This window comes from Dasypus novemcinctus, chromosome 12 (genome assembly GCF_030445035.2).
Source record: "Dasypus novemcinctus isolate mDasNov1 chromosome 12, mDasNov1.1.hap2, whole genome shotgun sequence".
NCBI lineage: Eukaryota > Metazoa > Chordata > Mammalia > Cingulata > Dasypodidae > Dasypus > Dasypus novemcinctus.
The window spans coordinates 33696562-33718009 of NC_080684.1; the positions used below are offsets into that span (position 1 = coordinate 33696562).

Here is a 21448-nt window from a genome sequence, read left to right on the forward strand (position 1 = left end):
GCCCGAGATTGCCGTGTTCCGCGCCAGCCTTTAAACGGGCAGCGGGGCAAGCCTCAGCCCCGCCACCAAGAGGCCCCTTCCAACGTCAGCGCGTCAACCCGCTACCAGCCACGCCCGTGAACATCCAATGGTCCGTCCCCATCACGCCCGCAGAAAAGCCTCTCCTCACTGTCTGTGTAAATGGAAAATGGATGACCGGACTTCTTGACACCGGTGCAGAAATCTCCTGCATACCTCTAAGCCAGGCTGAAGGCATCCCACTCGTCGATGGGCCTCTCGTCATCCGGGGCCACCGGCCAGTCCGCGTCCAAGCAGGCAGCCAGAGACGTCTCTTGGCAAGACACCGAAGGGCAGCAAGGTTTCTTCCGTCCACTCGTCCTCAAAGAAGTTTCTCAAATCCTGTGGGGCCGCGACATTCTCCACCAAACAGGGGCCTTCCTTTCCACGTCCCAGTCGTCACCGTCCCCCCAATAGTTAAGCCATTGCTCGTGTTCAACCTCCCGCACCCGTTCCTCTGCAATGGGACACAGAGGAACCCATTTGGGTGGAGCAATGGCCTCTAACTGTCTCAAAGCTTGCTGTTCTTCAAGGCCTTGTAGACGAGCAGCTCCGTGCTGGTCATGTTGAGCCCTCCACTAGCCCGTACAACACCCCTATCTTCTTCATCATCAAAAAGTTGCCCCTAGGCCCACTTCAGCCCCCAGGAGTTAATCCCTGCGGGCTGCGCCCCAACTCTAGATGGCAACTCGACGTTACTCATGTCCCACAGTTTGGCCGATGGAAGTACCTCCACGTTGCAGTAGACACCTTTTCACATCTTTGTTATGCCACTGCCCTCCCTGGGGAGTCGGCCAAGTACTCCATCCAAGCGCTTAGGGAAGCCATCCTTTTCATGGGTGTTCCGTGGGACCTTAAGACTGATAATGGCCCCGCCTATCGGAGCACCGCCTTTGCCAGCTTCCTTAAGCTTTACAATATCACCCATCACTTCGGCATTCCATACAACCCACAAGGACAAGGGCTCGTCAAACGTGCCCACCAATCCCTCAAAAACCTCATCCTGGCCCTTACAGTGGGGCCTTGGGCTATCCGAAGGATAGTCCGTCTCGCCAAAGATCAAGCAAACGCAGTCTTCAGCTCCTTCGTGCAAGTTCACTACCAACGCCTCGCCACCAGCGAAACCCCTCCGCGTCGTGCATGCCGCACCCGCGCAGTCTGAACCACCACCCCCCTATAAACTTCTCTCCCCCCCCCAGCTCTCCTCCTTTGTTTTTCAGAGACCACCCAAAGCGCTTCCAGGCCCGCCTGCGCCCGTCCTGATATTCTCCGCCCACCCCGTCTGCCGTGCGCGCCGCCACCAGCGCTGCCTCACCTGTCTACACCAGCCTACGCCCCAGTCGTCGCCCTCCTTGCTTCCCGGCCCTCTCCCCAACTACCCCCTTGCTCCCATTACCCCGCCTACCACCCAGTCAGGAGTCTGTCGTTAGGGATGGTAAAGACGGGCGTGCGCTAGGCGCCAGTGCCGTCCGCCTGACCCACAGGCATGGGTGTACCGCCCTCTGTGTAGAGGGGATTTTGGGCTGCACCACCCGCCCCCCCCTCACTGGTCACGCCTATCCTACTGCGAGGGCTCCCTTGACCTCGGTGTACGGCCAAAGCCACCCTTTTCTTCTTTCCACCCCCCCCCCCCAATAAAAACAAAAAGGGAACAATTGTTCCCCACCTTAATTCCCCGGCCTGCCAGTTCTTAGTAACCTCCTTGTACTATAGCCCTTCTCAGCAGCAGCTTATGCTGCTGCCTCCCTTCACCCCTCCTCCCAGCCATTGTTATCTTCCCCCTCCAGCTGTTGCTGTTCTTCCCGCCAGTCCCGCCCACATTGCCAACATAGAATCTACCTCCATCCTTAGTCACTGCTTACCTCATAGCCACCCGCCCTTACCCACCTATCCACTATCACCCCGTAGCTAGCCCGCCCTAGCTCCAACCCCTCCCCTACCCAGCACTATAAAACCAAGTGTACTTCCTTAATAAAGCAGACCTGCGCGTAGACCTCGTCTCCGCGGTGCCTTCTTTCTCACCGTGCGTCCCCGCCAAACCTTGAGCCGCCTGCTGCCGGCCCAGCAGGCCCCGGCCTCCCGGCAGCAACCCCTGAGCTGGACTACGGCATCATCTCTCTTCTCTCTCTTTCTTACCTGAGAAGCATCATTTCTGCCTAATAGTGAATGGCACAGAGTTAAACCTTCAACAAAAGGAAGTGCAGACATCATCTTGGCTTTCTAGGGGCTTCCAAAGCAAGGCCAGCCCACCAACTCATGGATACCTTAGTGGGTCTCTAGATGACAGGCCCTGACCAGGGGGTGTGGCTGTCTGGATCCTACCCTGAAAGGAGGTGTCCCAGGAAGTTCTCAGCTAGTGCACCCTAGTGTTTAGGTGCCAGCTGAAATACTGACTGGGAGAGCTAGAGGGGAAGGTGGTAATCCACACAGACCCATCTCCTGCCAAACCCCAAGGATCTTCCTTGAGAAAATCAATGAAATTTCCATCTTTGGGTTTTACTCTGTGTGGAAGATACACAGCTGTAATCACTCAGACAAAGCAGGCCTTTAGCCAAAGGCCGGAAACAGCAAAGGTATTTCTCTCCAAGCGAGAGATTCTGGAGATTTTACACTCTTAGAGACTCCAAACTTCTCTGCCTGGAGCCCCATCACAGGAAGTAAGAACCTCTGCCTGCCCTCAGGCCTGCTTGTGAGCCCTGCTGTCCAGGGAAAGAGAAAGAATAAAAAGAGAAGCAACAGGCCTGGATTTTAACTGCTTTGTTGAGCTTTTGGGGGGTGGGAAAATATTTCAGAAAGGCATGTATTTATTGATCAACTTTGAGAAACAAAACCTTTAACACTCAACCAGGTTACAAGTTGGGGTATCAAGATGTGGATGGAACAAAGACCTAAATACAAGAGCCAGAACTAAATCAGACCTCTTGGTCCCGACTTGCCCAATCCTGAGAGCATGTCTCAGTTCCTGCCCTACAGCTAGTGCTACCCAGTTGTCCTTCTCCTTCCTCTCTGGCTTCACTCTGCCTGCTTTGCCGCTGCCATTTCCTCTCGTGTCCCTCAGTGAGAAAATAAATGAAAGAAGGATCTGCATCTTTTTTTCCCAAGTTCTTGGAAGGTTTGTTTCAGCTTCCAGGGCTTCAGCTATTAAGGTCTTCTGGAAGCACAAACTGATGTCTGAACTGGAGGGACCCTTAGGGATCCCTGGTCAAGGGCCTGCGTTTTACAGATGAGAAAGCCGAGGCTCAAGAAGGCCAAGGGATGCCTTCAGGTTCTGGAGTTGGTTGGTTGAGGGCTGCAAAGGGAATGCAGTTCTTCTGACTCCTTGTCTGATGTTCTTTCCACTCTTGTTGGCTTCCAAACACAGGTGAGCAAAGGGAAGCCCGGCCAGGGAGGCGATGTGTCAAATCACACAGTTATTTCTGGCAGAGGGACTCCACCTTTACTCGTAAACATGCTCTTTTCAGGTTATTGCACAGCTCCCCTTATAAAAGCACTACTAAACAGAGACAAATAGACTGCTTTGAATGCCCAATGGACTCTGAAGTGTGTTGCTAGCTCATAAAAATATAATTTGTGTCGTAAATCGAACACATCCCAAGTGAATGACTGTACTAGCTCTATTAAGCCTAAACAAACTACACAAGGAGCAATTTCACTTCCTTTTAAAACTTGAAAGGTATTTAAAGAAGAGTTTGGATAAAAAAAAATCTGTTCAGAGATATTGGAGTTATATATATATAAGTATATTTTTGCTTGATAAGTATCTTTGTAGCAAGCAGGTCAACCAGAATCAAGCTACTGGCCAGTTTTTCTAAAAGTAGATATTGCATCATCCAAAGATCTGACGGTGTCTCTAAGAGCTTTGTTGCTAATCCAGGCACAGAAACCAAAGTCTGCAGAGACCCAGGGCAGACCACAAGCCACTGAGGAGAGCCACAGGGGGAAAGAAAGGGAGAGAGAGGCCACAGCAGAGCTGGTGGCAAGAGCTGTGTGTACTCAGTCCAGTTTCTGTTGTCTGGACCACCTAAACACAAAAGACTTTTCTGGATTGACCCACCTTTCTGGATTGACCCAATTTGGGTCCCTGGGGTGGGATACCCTAAAGCAGAAGAAACTGGAGGCAGAAAAACCCCACAGAAAAAAAAGGGGGGCGGCTGTTAAATGGAACTGCTATAAGACAGGATGAGTCCCAGAACTGAAAGTGTAAGGAAAAGGGAGACCCTGAGTGAGGGAGATATTTTAAACAAATCACAGGAGCTGGGGAGAAAATTCTGCACACAAACAAACAAAACCGATAAGCATTCTGGGAGAAGGAGCAGAGGAAAGGAAACTTTCTCCTGGAGGCGAAACAATTACACAAAAAATACCATCTTAAAAATTGTATACAGGAGTGGATGTAGCTCGAGTGGTTGAGGACCTGCTTCCCAAGTATGAGGTCCTGGGTTCAATCTCTGGTACCTCCTAAAACAACAACAACAACAACAACCCCAATGAAACAGCCTGGTAGTGGCACAAGAATAGCTATATAGACCAATGGAATCGAAATGAGAGTTAAGAAATAGGCCCTCACATCGACAGCGAATTGATTTTTGACAAGGCTGCCAAGTCTACTCAATTGGGAAAGCACAGCCTCTTCAACCAAGGTGCTGGAAGAACTGAATATCCACAGGCAAAAGAATGAAAGACGACTCTATCTCAGACCATATACAAAAATTAACCCAAAATGGAGCAAAGACCTAAATATAAGAGCCAGAACTATAAAACTCCTAGAAGGAAGTGTAGGGAAGCATCTTCAGCGTCTTGTGTTAGGCAGTGGGGTCTCAGGCTTTATATTCAAAGCACAAGCAATGAAAAAAAAATAGACAAATGGAACTTTATCAAAATTAAAAACTTTTGTGCACCAAACAACTTTATCATGGAAGTAAAAAGACAACCTACTTAATGGGAGAAAAAATATGTATATATATATATTTTTTTTTTTCACAGACTCTTTTTTTTGGGAGAAATATTAGAAACCATATATCTGATAAGGGTTTAATATCCAGAATATATAAGGAAATACTACAGCTCTACAATAAAGACAAACAACCCAATTGAAAACTGGGCAAAAGACCTGAACAGACATTTCTCCAAAGAAGATATAAAATGGCTGAAAAGGACATGAAAAGTGCTCAACGCCATAAGCTATTAGGGAAATGGAAATCAAAACTACAATGAGATACCAGTTCATACCCACTAAAATGGCTACTATTAAAAAAAAAAAGTAGAAAATTACAAGTGTTGGAGAGAATGTGAAGAAATAGGAACACTCATTCAATGCTAGTGGGAATGTAAAAAGGTGCAATCGCGGTGGAAGACATTTTGGTAGTTCCTCAGAAAGCTAAGTATAGAATTACCATGTAATTTGGCAATCCTCTTACTAGGTATATACCCAGAAGAACTGAAAGCAAGGACTCAAACAGATATTTACACACCAATGTTCACAGCGGCATTGTTCACAGTTGCCCAAAGATGGAAGCAATCCAAGGGTCCATCAACCAATGAACGAATGAACAAAATGTGGTATATACATACAATTGATTATGGTTCAGCTGTAAAAGAGATGAAGTTCTGATACATGCGACAGCATAGGTGAACCTTGAGGACATTACCCTGAGTGAAATAAGCTGGCACCAACGGACAATATTGCATGATCTCAGTGATATGAAATAATTAGAACGAGCATACTCAGAGTTAGAATCTAGAATATAGGACACCAGGGGCTGGGTTGGGGGCAGGGAATGGGGAGTTTATGTTGAATTTGCACAGAATTTCTATTTAGGTTGATTGTACAGTTTTAGAAATGGTCGGTGGTGATGGTGGCACAATATTGTGAATGTATTTAGCAGCACTGTACTACATATGTGAATTTAGTTAAAAGGAATAAATTTTAGGTCATATATATGTTACTAGTATAAAAATTAAAAGATAAAACAGAGGACTGTACCACACAGTGAAACCTATTGTGAACAAAGGACTATAGGTAAGACTACAAGTATAAAAATGTTCTTTCATGAATTATAAGAAATACCACATTAATGTGTTAAAATAGGGTTGTGCACAGGGGAAAATATACCCTAATATAAACTACGGAGTATAGTTAATAGTGCAACTTTACTATTCTTTCATCAATTGTAAGAAAGTACTACACTAATGCAAGGTGTTAACAATGGGGGGGGGGTGTTATATGGGCACACTGTACTTTTGCATGATTTTTCTGTAATCCTACAACTTATGTAATTAAAAAAATTACAAAGAAAATCGGTGATCAGGTCTAGAAAGAGAAGGTACCCAGCAGAGAGAATGGGTAGGAAGAGCATGTGAATGCAAAATTACAGAGCAGTTACTCACGTCATTGCCATTGCGCGCCCAGCACAAGCCTGGGAGCTGGGGGATGTTTGATAAGCACATGTCCTAGCCTCGCCCACCCCGTCCCCAAAGGGACAATCAGAAAACAGCAATGGACAATTAGGGTGTTGTTCAGATGTCCACAGACAATGACACACTTGGCTTTGGACTGAGACTCTTTCCATAGCGTTTACTTTTATGATTTAGTTGCTTGTATTTAATTATATAAGACAGATTTGAAAAAAAATCCACGAGACACATGGATATGATTTTCTCAGCATCCGCTTATTGCAAATCAAATTCTTTTTTTTTTTTTTAAAGATTTATTTTTATTTATTTAATTCCCCTCACCCGGTTGTCTGTTTTCTGTGTCTTTTTGCTGCGTCTTGTTTCTTTCTCCGCTTCTGTTGTCATCAGCGGCACGGGAAGTGTGGGCGGTGCCATTCCTGGGCAGGCTGCACCGCTGGGAGGCTCTCCTTACGAGGTGCATTCCAGGTGCACTCCTTGCGCGTGGGGCTCCCCTTCGCGGGGGACACCTCTGTGTGGCAGGGCACTCCCTGCGAGCATCAGCACTGCGCATGGGCCAGCTCCACACGGGTCAAGGAGGCCCGGGGTTTGAACCGTGGACCTCCCGTGTGGTAGACGGACGCCCTAACCACTGGGCCAAGTCCGTTTCCCTGCAAATCAAATTCTTGAAGCTCCCTTTGCTTCATCCCCATTCCTACCTGCATAGGATTGGAAACCTGAGGGGGGTGGTGGTGATACAGGAAGGTAAATAACATTTATTGAGTTTCTGCTATGAACTAGTAATTGTGTTTAGCATGTTATATATATTATCTTATTCTTTTTTTCAAATAGCCATCTTATTATTATTCACTTTTTACAGATAAAGAAACTGAGGCTCAAAGAGGATTATAAATTACTTATGGTCCTTTAACTAAAATACAGTGAAACTTTGACTTAAACTTTTTTTTTTTAAGGAGGTCCCGGAAAATGAACCCAGGACTTGTACATGGGAAGCAGGCACTCAACCACTGAGCTACATACGCTCCCCTCAGAGCTTTTGCTTTTTACACCATTTCATGCTAACTCTGTACTAGGATCTTAGAAAATCTGGTCTCTAACTAACAGGGTCTGTATGAAGTAAATGCTCATAGCCAGCAGGAGAGGGAATAAGATGTCAAGGGAGAAAGAAAAAGAAGATATCTTTGCCTTGCCCCAGACAATAATGAAACCTAACATTTGCATTACTCTTCATGGTTTTCAAAACACTCATGTGAATTTCCCATTTTATAGATAAGAAAACAGCCTTGGAGTTTAATTCAAGATCACACAGCCAGGAAATGGCAAAATTTGGCCTCAAACTCAGAACTTTTGGCTTTAAATTGAGAACTTGTATTCCACAGGGCCTGTTCCACATATTGCGTCAGGTGGACAAAGGAAGGACTGTGTCTGAGTTGAGGCGTGATGCTCTCTGCATAGGGTGATCAGGCCAGATCTGATGGGGCTTCTGATATTCATCCATTTCTCGTCATCAAGAGGAGCCTGACTTCCTGATTGAGCAGCAGAATCACTGGGAAGTACATGGTTACTGAATGCCTGTATATGGCTCGATCTTGTATTTATGTAAAGCCGTTGGTTGTAACCTTTTGTTGGATGCACAGATTCACATAGCTATGGAACAGAGGGACTTTTCATAAACCCCCTCATCTTCTGGGTTTTCATGTAGAAATTACAACAACAGAGTTGATGGTTATGAAAACTTTGCTATAGGAAAGAAAACCCTGCTCCAATCAGTGTGTGGCTTTTGTACATTCCTGGTAAGACATGGGAAGGAAAGAGCCAAGATATTTGGAAAATGACAACTCTTTCGCAGCATCCTATGCCAACTTATTTCTGTAAGAAGTTGCAATTTTCCCACATCACATTGTGCTGCTCTTCAATGTCTGCCCTGTACTTGTTGAACTTTTTCTGATGCAAGGGGGGAAAGCAAGGAGAAATCTTAGTATTGAGGGTATCCACTGTCTCTAAACCTGTCAACTCTTTCGTTAGCTGAACTGGGGTCAGTCCAGAACCGGGAGCAACATTCTGCAGAAGCCCTTTTCAGACAAAGAAAACCAAATCCTGATCTCTTCTAGTGATGATATAACAGCAATTAAACTGCATGGCAGATGCCCAGATAAACAGGAAGAGTTTGCAATCAAGCAAATTCGGGGATGGAGCTGATTAGTAGATACTTAGTGGCTATTAGCTTGATAGTCACTCACCAGGAGTAGCTTCCAGGCAGACTAAACCCATGCATAAGTGCACCCACACCCATGCACACCAGCACCTCGTTGGCAGGTATATAATGGGACCCTGACAGTTTCCCAACAGGAGAATTGCATATCCAGCCTTAGCTCTTGCCAGGAACCTTAGACTTTCTTCACTGAGCAAGTCATCAAAACTTGTCAGATCTTGTGCAAATCCTGAGGAAGAGGAGGAGGAGGTGGAGGAGAATTCTGGGGCTTCAACAGTGGCTGGGCTGTGGTCTCCGGTGGTAGCTGGAGATTGGGCCGCAGTTTCTCCTGCTTAAGCCCCCTTGATGTCGGTGGAGGGGGCTTCAGTGGAAGTAGCTTTGGCAGCCGGCATCTTGTTGACCTTGGAGGGTCCAAGAGCATCTTCAGGAGTGTTGTTGGAAGTGATGGAAGCTTTGGGTCCAATGGTGGGTTGGTGGCAGAGAAGATGGTTTTGGAGGAGGCAGCAGCTTTGGAGGTGATGTTTTTGGAGAAGCAGTTTTGGTGGAGATGCTTTGGAGGTGGTGGTGGCTTTGGAGGTTTTGAGGGTTGTGGTATTTTGGTCTGGATGAGTCCTTGGTGAATGTATCCATGAAATTTCTATCAACTAGAGCCTATTGCAACCTCTTGTGTGAAAGATGACCCAGAGATCCAGAACGTGAGGTCTCAGGAGCAGGGGCAGATCAAAACGCAACAAAAATTTGCCTCCTTCATCGACAAGCTGAGTTGGGAGAAGCTCACTCCTTCTGATGCTCAGGATGCTTTACTTCTGGTGTGGATTGAAAAGAAAATGACACAGATTCGTTTCATTCAGGAGCCATCGGTGGAGCCATAACAACCGGGGTTCTATGCAATTTCCAATGGGAAAGACATTGGCAGTACGGACTACGTTTCTCATAATAGTCTGCGGTCAGCAATGATTTGTCCCTTTGGTTTTATTGTTTCAGTCCAAATAAATAATAATTATAAAAAATCTGAAAATCATACAAACTCTTATATAGGCAAGCCATGGACTAACTTGTTCGTGTTGTGTGACCGTTGATTTTGGAAGGGATTGGCAAGACATCCTCTTCTGAAAGCATCTTTCCTTCTGTAGAACTTATTGCTCTATTAAATTCTGGGAAGCTGAACCTGAAATATCTGGTTGGGGTTGAATGAAATTCCTGCCTTCAAGAGATACATTCTTGATTTTGTGACCCATAAAGTCTTTATTGGTGTCACTTTGGAGAGTTACTGGATTTTCTCCTCTTTTATGGCAGGCTAGCCTAAGGAATTTACAAGACTCTTAAAAACCAGGCTAAGGAGGAGCCCTGCCCTTCAGTTCTCCACATGCAGCATTCCTGGGACAGTGCCAGCAAATGCCTTCTTTTGATTTTCCCCGGAATTTCAGGGACCTTTGCTGAGAATTCAAATAATAGAATGGGGGAGGGAAATGGCTTGGAGTCTCGGGAGTGGTTGCAAACAAAACAGTGGGCAGTGAAGCAGGAAAGAGAATTCTCTGCATGGACAAGGCCAGATGTAGCATTAGTAGAGTTTCCAAGAGGGAAGGAAGGGAGATTGGCTAGCGAGGATGAAGCCTCGTAGACATCTCCTAAGTCCTGCAGCCAGACCTGAGCAGACTCCGGGGCATGTGACTTGCTGGGGTGAAGGGTGTTCTGCGGAGCTCATATGTTCTCCTTCTGGCCAAGGCAGGTGCGGTCCCTGGAACAGGCGAAGCAGGTGCTGCAGACTAAATGGGAGCTGCTGCTGCAGCTGAGTGTCAGCACCTCTACCACCGATCTGGAGCCATCTTCCAGGTGAGCATCAGCCAACAGAAAAGACATGTGGGTAGGCTCACTGAAGAAAAAACATGCCAAGAGCCAGAGATGAACAACAAGCAGGATCTTGTTGAGGATTTTAAAGAAAGAGTGGATGACAGAGTAAACACTAAGGGTGCTAAACGTTTGTGAGCTGTTAGAGCGCCCCTCCTGCCCCACAGCTGAAGCCGCTCATCTCCTAATTGTTCTAGAGATCCTATATATATAAATATATATATATTTTACAAGTTTGAGCGTTAATTTATAGAAAACCTCTTCATTTGGAATATCATCATTTCAACTTAGACATTTGAAGACTGTTATATATTCCCAGAGAATGAGGTATTTCGGAGACATCCAGCATAAAAAGCAAAAGTTAAAAAGAAAACCACAACGCCAAAAAACCGAACTAGAGCTAATCTAACTGCAGTGCTCTCTAGGTTCCAACTAGTATGAGGATGAAATCAACAAACTTGAGGCTGCTGAGAAGGATCGAATGACTCTTAAAAAGGTGAGCAAGAGAATGACACAGCTGGTGCCTATTCCAGCTTCCTAGAAGCAGAAGTAGTAAATATTCTTCTACAGCATGATGTGCTGGATGTGATTTCCCACCTCCTTTGCGCGGAAACAGTCAGAAATGCCTGCCCTAGAGGCCTGGACAACACTGTGGCAGGAGGCCCCCTGTGGCAGGTGGGGCTGACCTGGGATTGGGTGAAATTTAGATGAGTGTTGCCCCAGGGGCAGTGGCTGGATGTGACAGGTAAGGGCCCACAATTAAAAAGCCCACTTAGGGGACTTGTGTGTATGTGTGAAGTGGTACTCATAGATTTTTCTTTTTTTAAAGATTTATTTATTTCTCCCCCCGCCTATTTGCATTTGCTATCTGCTCTCTGTGCTGGTCTTCTTTTATTTTATTTTGAAATATATATATATATATAGATATATATTTAAAGATTTATTTTATTTATGCCCTTGCCCCCGCCCCCATTGTTTTGCATTTGCTATCTGCTCTCTGTGTCCTTTTGCTGTGTGTTCTTCTGTGTCTGCTTGTCTTCTCGTCTTCTCTTTACCAGGCACCGGGAACCAATCCTGGGACCTCTGATGTAGGAGAGAGGCACTCAGTCGCTTGAGCCACCTTAGCTTCCTGGTTTATTGTGTCCCTTGTTGTCTCTCCTCTGTGTCTCTTTTTTGCTGCACCAACTTCCTGCACGGGCCAGCTCTCCATGTGGGTCAGATTGCTGTGTGGGCCAGCACTCCGCATGAGCCAGCTCATCACCCAGGCCAGCTTGCCTTCACCAGGAGGTCCCAGAAAATGAACCCTGGACCTCCCATATGGTAGATGGGAGCCCAAACGCTTGAGCTACTTCCTTTCCCCACTTAGTGGCTTTTGAAGACAGGTGCTAGGGATCTTGTGGAATGGCTTCAAGGGGCACCTAAGAGTTTTTTTGCTTTCTCCATGACTTCCTGCGGGTCCCTACCCCGTGCTTCTGGGCAGAGGGTAGAGAGCGCCCAGAGGGAGAACAGAAAGGGGACTTGCCCTTGGGGAGTGTTCTGGCCTTTGGGGCAGGTAGGCACACCCCCAGGACGTGGCTGGAGACCCTAAACTAGAACTGATGGTGGGATGAGAGAGCTTCTGTTTAGGTGGCCAGGTGGGAGGCTGGACTAAGAGGAGTGGCTGAATTGGGGCAAATGACCAGAGAAGGCATCCCACGGCTGCCTCTGTGGCAGGTTCACAAGGAGGAAGCTCAGGGCGTGGGAGAGGGGCGCGGGGTGAGGGCTGGCTTCTCATTAGCACGCTCATGCCACACTGCGGACACTTAGGGAGCCATTGTTTGAAGTTTTGCTGAGACACGGTCTGAATTGTGTCTGTGCTGACCCCAGAGTGCCAGAAGGAGCTGGTTAGGCAGTGATTCTGAGGTCAGACTCAGCTTCCTCATCACAGCACAAATTGGTTGGCCTCCATTCATTGTGCCTTACGAAGAAGGCACATAGAGAAAACATTTGCTTTTAGTGAAGAAATTGAAAAGATTGCCAAGTGCCAAGTGCCATCGCTGGTCATGACATTGAGGGGGTCTAAGAAAATAATTATTCTTAACCAAAAAATAGCTGTTTTGTGGTTGAATGGGGTGGTTGAATTTGGCATTGCTTAGACAACAGTATTAGGGGCACACCATAACCTCTGTGTAGAAATAGGAAAGAGGGGTTGGCAAACTGGTTTCTCAAGTGCTCTGACTAGTGAAATAATTGCATTTTTATGAAAAAAAATTATATACTGATATATTTGTGATTTGAGAATGGTGAGATTTTGGGACACATACTTTCTACCATATCAAGGTCTAACGAAATTCAAGTGCCTGCCTGCCTCTATGGAGTTGCGAGCTAGGTTTCTCTCACTAATTTATGACACCAGATGTTAGTGCAGTACCTGAGACAGTCAGCCCTCAACAGAAGTTTAAGAGAATGGATGAATGGAAGAATGAATGAATGAGTAGGTGGGTGGATAGCCAGATGATGGAGGAGCCCACCTTTGAAGGCTACATCAGCACCCTGCAGAAGCAGCTGGAGACATTGTCTGGGGACAGGGTGTGGCTGGACTCAGAGCTGAGGACCTTGCGGGATGTGGTAGAGGACTACAAGAAGAGGTGAGCTGGTAGACTGCCCCAGGGAAGACCTGCCTCCAGGGCTGGGTTGTCCCAGTGTCTGCTTTTGGCCTCAGGGGGACTGAGGTCTAAGGGAAAGATGAATGCCTTCTCTGGGAGGCCTGATCAATGGAGAGCCAGCTTCTCAGGCAGGGGCAGTGCTGTCCTGCCAGGCAAACCTCTCCCCAGCAGGTTCCTTCCAGTTCCCCACTCAAGAGAGCCCATGTGTCCATCCCCCATGGCTTCCTGGTTTCTCAGCTGGCTCAGTGTACTCTTTGGTTCCATTTGTTGTTTCACTGGCTGTTGGGCTTCCCTTCTCATTTCCCTTAGGTCCTGGCCATTCAGGCCATGGCTTTTTCCTATCCTGGAGGGACAGCTCTGGCTCCTCCAGGACTCATGCCTAGGGATGGGCAGAGTTGTGGGCAGCTGAGGCAACACAAAGATCATGGCTGAAAGGGGCAGCCTGTGTGTTCCTGAGATTTGGATACTGAGGAGGAAGAACCTACTCACTCCTGAGGCACCAGAGGAAATCCAGACCCCAAACCATCTGGTCACCAGGTCTGGGAGGGGCTTATGTCAAACCCCATTCACAGCTCTGGCCAAATAAGCCTAGGCAGTGGGGTAGACTTGCGAAGCTGTAGGGTGATACTTGCTAGAAGACACATAGCTTCTTCTTTCACATTTCCCAACAAGAACACACAGGCACATATACACCTACTCACTCTGCCGTCTTTCTGCAGGTATGAGGAGGAAGCAAACATGCACACAACTGCTGAGAATAAATTTATGGTGCTTAAGAAGGTGAGGAGATGGGGGCTGTGCAGGGAGTCTTGTGGGGAGTGGAAGGTGAGGGGTGGGGGGCGGAAACTTGGAGCTGAGATGCTGAAAGGAGAAGACGGAGGGAATGCTTCAGGGACATCTTGGAGCACCTGAATGTTTACCTAGCATGAACCACCTTGTCAGCTCCTATTGTTTGTGTAAATGGGAAGGGGCTTAGACATGGGTGATGAATCCTCAGGTCATGTCCATTTGGGCTTGGGGAACAGGACCTGGTTTGGGAGGGGCTGCAGGTTTACCTGCCACCTCTGCTGTCCCTGGCAAATTGCCACGGCTGTCCTTAGCTCACTCTGATGGCTGAATGATGGTATGGGGGATGAGGTTCCCACAGTCTTTGAGAAATAGAAGGCAGTGAAAGGGTTCCATTTTTGGATGGAGCCAGAAAAGTCTGGAGACATGAGGAACTTGCCCAAGGTCTCCTAGTGAGTCCTGGGTGGACCAGGTTCCTGCCTGGTCTTGACTCCATTTCCTAGGGCACCTAGCCACAGGATTGGGGACTGGTTGGTGGGAGAGGCCTGGCTGGGCTTGAATAAAGTTGTGTCAGGGGTCTCGGGTTTTCCTTAGGGTGTGGATACTGCTTACATGAACAAAGTGGAGCTGCAGGCCAAGGTGGATGCTCTGGATGGAGAAATCAAGTTCTTCAAGTGCCTGTATGAGGGGGTAAGGATCCTCCCCCCACCCCTCCATCGCTGCCACCCCTCCCCAGTTGGGTCTTCTGCAAGGAGAGACATGGGAATGAATGGTTACTTACTCATCAATAACTGTAAGAGCCCAGGGAATTGCCAGTATTTGGATGCTGGAAGCTGTGTCAATCAAAGGCTTGAATAAATCTCTCTGGGTACCCAAATGATGTGTGCCGTCAGTCCTGGAAGCCATGCGTCCTTAAGGGGGTCCCACTGACCTTCAGCCAAGCATATTCCTGTTCCTATTGTCTTTAGTCTGCTGCTTGGGATGTTTTCTGGGGCCTTGGGCAGGAATCCCAGGGATGGAGGTGGCAATCTGCAGACCCTTTCTATCTCCTTCATGTCCATCTGGCTTCAAGCCTCAGCCTGTTGGCCAATTGTTTGTGGGCTCTTGTGTCTTCAGTGTCCCTTATGTGATAGGCAGATCGTTTCCCCTCTACCTTCTCCACTCCTGTCCTATTTCAGGTGACAGGCAGGTGGGCTATTTTCTTCTTGGGCTACTTCAAACCCATTCAGCATTTCTTAGATGTGGTACTGAAACCTCCAGGGTGCTGAGCCCCATTCTTAATAGCTTTGGGAGCCGTCACCTTGGAACCTTCCTCTGCTCACAGAAGGCAATTCATGCTCCCTTGTTCCTCCCATGCAGGAGATCGCTCAGCTCCAGTCCCACATCAGTGACACGTCTGTCATCCTGTCTATGGAAAACAACCAAAATCTGGACCTGGGTAGCATCATCACTGAGGTCTGCACCTATTATGAGGATGTCATCCTGAAGAGCAAGGCTGAGGTTGGAGCACTGTATCAGGGCAAGGTGAAGCTGTGCCCTCTTCAGAGTCACATGTGCAGGGGCCCCTGCTTCAGCACTTATTGTATTTTCAGTGCATGGCCCCCCATGGCTCCCAGGCTTGTTGTGAGCACAGCATTGTCCCGGCCCTGAAGGAAGTCTTAAATGAGGGTGTAGATCTGACCTTAAGACTTATTTAGATGAATGGCAGCTGCTGAATGCAATGAACATGAAGCAAACAGAGTCAGAGAAAGCTGGGAAGAGAGGGGCGGGAACTAGGACCAGGTAAGGCAGGTCAGAGACAACTTCCTGGAGGCAGAGAGCTTTGAATTGAGTCTGGGAGGGAGAGAACCTAGATAGTTAGCATCTCAACTTCCTTCTTAATTCTAATGAGTTAGGAAACTGAACAGTGTAATCTGGGATCTGGAAATACCTATTATCAAGTACAACTCCAGGAATAAAGCTGGAGTTTGCCGTCACTTAGATCTTTTTTTTTTTTTTAATAAAGTACTATTTTTCATCTATTGGTGCATTTTTAAGCATCCATGTTCTTCTTCTTTTTTTTTTTTAAATTTATTTATTTCTCTCCCTTCCCCCCCGAACCTGGTTGTCTGTTCTCTGTGTCTATTTGCTGCGTCTTCTTTGTCCGCTTCTGTTGTCAGTGGCACGGGAATCTGTGTTTCTTTTTGTTGCGTCTTCTTGTTGTGTCAGCTCTCCGTGTGTGCGGCACCATTCCTGGGCAGGCTGCACTTTCTTTCGCACTGGGCGGCTCTCCTTATGGGGCGCACTCCTTGCATGTGGGGCTCCCCTACGCGGGGGACACCCCTATGCAGGGGACACCCCTACACGGGGGCACCCCTGCATGGCATGGCATTCCTTGAGCGCATCAGCACTGTGCATGGGCCAGTTCCACACAGGTCAAGGAGGCCCAGGGTTTGAACCACGGATCCCCCATGTGGTAGGCGGATGCCCTAACCACTGGGCCAAGTCTGCTGCCTCTGTCACTTAGATCTTAACTCTTCTAATGGGTGGCGGGTGGGTAAATGATTCTGCAGATAATTCCGTTTCTCAGATCAAGATGGCAACTTCCTTATTGTTCTTTGCTCTTAATCAGGATCTCTTTCAAGGAAGTCCATACTCTTGAGAGACATTATCTGGTCCCTGGTTCTGTTCCTTGCTACTCTAGGGACAGAGAGATTTGGCTGCAGGGGTGGATGGGGGGAAGGAGGCTTTCAAGGACAAGGAAATAATGCAGACAAGAGCTTCTTAATAAAGGTTCAAACTCAAGACCCCATTTGCCAAATCTGTCCATACTAAGACTGGTCAAGGATGGCCATGGGGACTAACCATTTAGGGTTGTCAGTGGCCAGGCTTAACTCTAGGTTATTCCCCTTAAAACCTCCCTTCTGGAAGAATTAGGTAGGTCTACACATGCATGATTTTTGGACCATTTACCATATGGGGTTATCCACACCTCTACTTCTCCAGTTGGGGATAAAGAGTCATTGAGCAGACTTTCATGAGTAAAGTCCTAGCACTCTAATATGAGGGATTATTAGTATTATTATTCCCAATTAAAAGATGAAGAAGCTGAGGCTCAGGGAGTTTAAATAATTTGTCAAGGGCATTCAACTGGTAAGTGATGGAGTTGGATGTGAATTTAGGTGAATGATTGAAAATTCCAGTGTTGAGACAGAAAACTGGGAGATGGCTCTGGTTAAGGAGCAGTTATGACAGGGCATTGTGAGAGCTGAGAACTGAATTGCAGGAGGATGCTCACAATTAGCATCTCTGGAGGCTAACCAGAGAACAAATTAGCATCTCCATTCCCCGAGTGCTAGAGGGCTGTCCTGCTCACACAGCCTTGCAAAGAGGCAGGGAAGGCTACCTGTCCTGCCCAGGATTTACTGTCCCAAGGTTAGCACCAAAGATAAAACACAAGGAGGGTGTAGAGAAGCCCCTGCCTTCCAGAGGAGGCAGGACCCTTAGGAGGGATCCTGAAGTGAGGGCCATCAGGGACCAGAATGGGACTGAACAGCAGGGGCAGAGGCAGTGCAGTGCACAGCCACCAGAATTCTGAATGTTGCATGTGTTTTGTGTTTCCCTTAGGCCAAATTCTGGGGTAGAATTGAAGTCCTCTCTGTTGACTCTTCAAAGGATGATGTCACAGGCAGGAATAATCCCAAACTAGTAGATGACCCAAAATTCACGGCTAGTGGTATTGGGGTATAGCTTAATCCACCCCCTACACCCCCAAGATGTCCCTCCTTGCTAAGCCCTCCTTCCCTCCCAGCCCAGTAAGACTGTCAGCAGCCCAGGGTCCAGTGGAGCTATGGAGGGAAGTCACAGAAAACCCGGATGGGCGGCTTCACCAGCTCCCTGTTTTATTCATTTGTTCTTTAATCTATTAGATCTTTTTTGAGTACCAGCCATGAACTGTGCTAGGTACTGGGGATTCAGAACTAAAGGAAAGGTCCCTGCCATGCAGTCATTCTGAGTCTGATGGAGAAGACCCCTGTGCCCAAAGGCTGTGGGAACAGACTTGCTCCCAGTTGAGGGATATGGGAGGGTCTCCTGGAGGAAGAGACTCTGCTCTGGATGAGTTGGGGCTAGCTAGGCAAATAGGGAGGACGGGTGGGGGAGGGTTTTCCAGGTGGAGGGAGAAGCTCAAACCAAGAGTCAGAGACATTAGGGCATATGGGACATTTAGGGAACCATGGGACTGTATGGCACAGCTGGAGAGCCATGTAGGAGAGGGGCACAGGAGGTGGGAAATGAGCCTAGACAGGTTGGTGGGTACAGGACTTCAAAGCACCTGCCTGGCTCAGGAGTTTGAATTTGACCTTGGAGGCCATGATGAGCCTTGAAGAGCTATAGGCAGGGGAATGTCACTATTGGAGTGGTGTGTTACAAGGCTGCAGTGTGGAGGGCTCAGGGAAGTTTGCGTTTCACTGATGGCCAAATGAAACCATCAGTGAGATCAGCTGTGCTGAAGGCAAACAGATGGGTGAAGGGGAGACTGTCAACAGGTTGGTGAAGCTGGGAAGCTCCCCGCCTCCGTCCCACTCCCCTGGCACGGACACATTCCTTGGGCCAGGCTTGGTTCAGCCAGGACCTAAGTCAATGTTCCCTCTCCCCCTAGTTCCGAGAGCTGCAGCTGATGGCTGGCCAGCATGGAGATGACCTCAAACACACCAAGAATGAGATCTCAGAGCTCACTTGACTCATGCAAAAGCTGCACTTGGAAATCTAGAGTGTGAAGAAGCAGGTGGAGAGGGTTTGGGGGGCCCCTGAATTGCTCCCAGGGGAGGGCTGACTGCCCATCGCACTCCCCGCTGCCCCTCTCCTACTCTTGGTCCTCCATCTCAGAACCTGTCCCTCAGATGCAGCCCCTGCTGTCATCCCCCACGCCAATCCCCCAGCAGAAGCCTGGAACAATTGGGAAGGTCTTTTCATAAATCCACGGGGCTCAGAATAACAAGCGCCCAGTCCAGGTTGACAGCTCTCTGTCACCATGATGGAAGTAGGAAGTGGGGCAGGATGGAGGAGGATCCTCTGTGAGAGGTGGAGGTGGGTGAAGGGAGGCCCGAGGTCCCTTAGGACTCGGGGAAATACTGCCTCCTGGCCTGCAGCGCTCCAACCTCGAGGCAGGCACTGCCAATGCCAAGCAGCAGGATGGCTGTGCCCTGAAAGATACCCAGGCCAAGCTGGATGGGCTGGAGGCCACCGTGCAGCAGGCCAAGGACGAGCTGGCCGGGATGCTGCACGAGTACCGGGAGCTGATGAGCCCAAAGCTGGCCCTGGACGTGGAGATCGCCACCTACCGCAAGCTCCTGGAGGGCGAGGAGTGCCGGTGAGGGCAGGAGGGGTCTTAGGACCTTAGAGCTGGAAACATCTTGGGAATCCTCTGATTCAGAGTTTCCCAGAGTGGAGGGGAAAGGCCACCTGGAAGCTTGGAGATACTCTTTAGGTCAAGCTCAAACATGCCTTACACAGCCAATTGGCTAATAAGACAGTAATTTCCTTATCAGTTCTTCAACATTTCAGATCCAGTCAAGGGGTGTGGATTGGTGCTGCTGTGTCTTTAACACCTCTCTAACACTTGCAAATCTCCCCTTTTAATAAAGAGAGGTAGATCTACTTTAGGTTTGGAGTGTCTGGGCAGACAATGATATCAAGTTAAGTTTAAAAAAATTGTTTTCATTATATTTATTTTTAGAGCTACTTTTTTTTTGGGGGGGGGGGCAGGGATGCTTCTTTTGTATTTACCCCAGATATATAACATTTCCTTTTTAAAATAAATGGATTTTTGTTCATTTCAAGGCAGAGTCATTAAAAATGACTAAATCTCTAATAGCATGGGTCAGGCATGGTCATAGCAGCAACTGGGAAGATGGTGCATAAGGCACTGGCATTTGTGAAACCCTGTTCTGACCTAGCACCGTTGTATAACTGAGGCCCAGAAAGAAGAAGTTATGAAGTTACAAAGTTAAAATACTATATTTAGTGCATTAGTGCTAACTCCTGATCCTGGTATTTCCACACGTCTTCACTCAGGCGGCAGCCGCGCAGGAGAAACCCGGCAGGAGGCACCCTGGGGGTGGTGACGGCGGGCGGCGGGCAGCCGTGGCTCCTTCACGGCTCCAAAGCGGGAAGGAGGATCTGTGAGGGGAGGGGAGACGGGGTGGGAGCTTAGAGATGCGCAGCTGCAGTTATTGCCCTTCGGCTGGCTGTGGGGAGCTCATGAGGCTGAGCTGGACTGGCTGATGAGTTGTGGGTAAGTGGTCTGGCTGTGGTGAGGGTACCTCTGGGATGCTGTGTAGTGGAGAGTCACCTGGGCTTTTCTCTCTGTACAGGATGTCTGGAGAGTGCAGCAACTCCATGAGCGTTTGTGAGGAGTCAGTGCTCTGAGGGACTATTTTGACTCCTTCAGCAAACACCAAGTGAGTGGCTGCCTACCACCAGAACCCTGGTGGGACAACCTGGCTGTCATATACACACCTCCCTTGCTTAGACCTGCTGCCTCCCCTTCAGAGCAGCTTCTCCTCAGCGAGTCAGCTTCCCCTCGTGTTCTTATTCACATTAGCCCCTTGCCCAGAGATCTCACCCATGCTGGAATGAAACTCTTATTCCCACTCCCTCCTCCACCATCCCCAGGCCAGGCTTTCCTGCATGAAAGGAACCCATAAGCACAAAGAATTGTACCTCCTCACTGAGAGTGGAGACCATTAGACGTAGATATGCACGGAGTAGACGGCATCCATGGTGTGGGCTAGCAAATGTATTTAGTTGTAAATGCCGGCCCCTCAGGGTCCAGCCTGGTCTCCTTTGGAGAGAAAGACTGGCAAATATGTTCCTCAATCCAGCAATCAGGAAAGTCTTTGAAAAAAAAATTAGAATGTAGTCTAAAGTTCAATGCAAGAACTTGGCTTAGCTGATGCGTGGACATCATCTGCTCTTTGGGGGAAGTATATATCACCCCTGCTACTCCTGCTTTTCAAAGAATGAGAAATTGGGGGGTCCTGTGGGATCTTCGATGTTCTCCCTAGCACTTGGGTTGTTCAGAAATTGAGGATGTGTCACCACACCCAAGTCCATGGTTGACATGAGGTGTCTGCTGCAGGTAGCTGGAAGGTGGGAAAGGGACTTGAGGTCAACCCCGTGCTGGGACACACTCTGATCATTCCTCCCTCCTTCCTCCACAGCGGTCACCAGCAGCTCCACAGCTGGGACCATGGGCACAGGGACCAGCTCTGGGTTCAGTGGTGCCAGCACCTATTGCTACTGACCCAGTTCTGTTGGCAGAGGCTACCGCTTGTGGCCTGGGAACTGTGTCACTGGTACCGGGAACTGTGGCCCTTGTGGGGAGGCCAGGACCAGGCTTGGGAGTGCAAGTGAATTCAAGGACTCCTGGGGAAGACATCAGCTCTAAGCTCATCCACAAAGAAAACCATGAGACAAAATGAAAGACAGCTTATTTTCCAGCTGTCCC

At 48.2% G+C, this 21448-nt stretch overlaps 1 pseudogene; it reads left to right on the top strand.

Moving 5' to 3' along the window:
- Positions 1 to 267: 267 nt before the first annotated feature.
- LOC101429488 (keratin, type II cytoskeletal 73-like) lies at positions 268 to 21244 on the top strand (annotated as a pseudogene).
- The last annotated feature ends 204 nt before the right edge of the window (positions 21245 to 21448 follow it).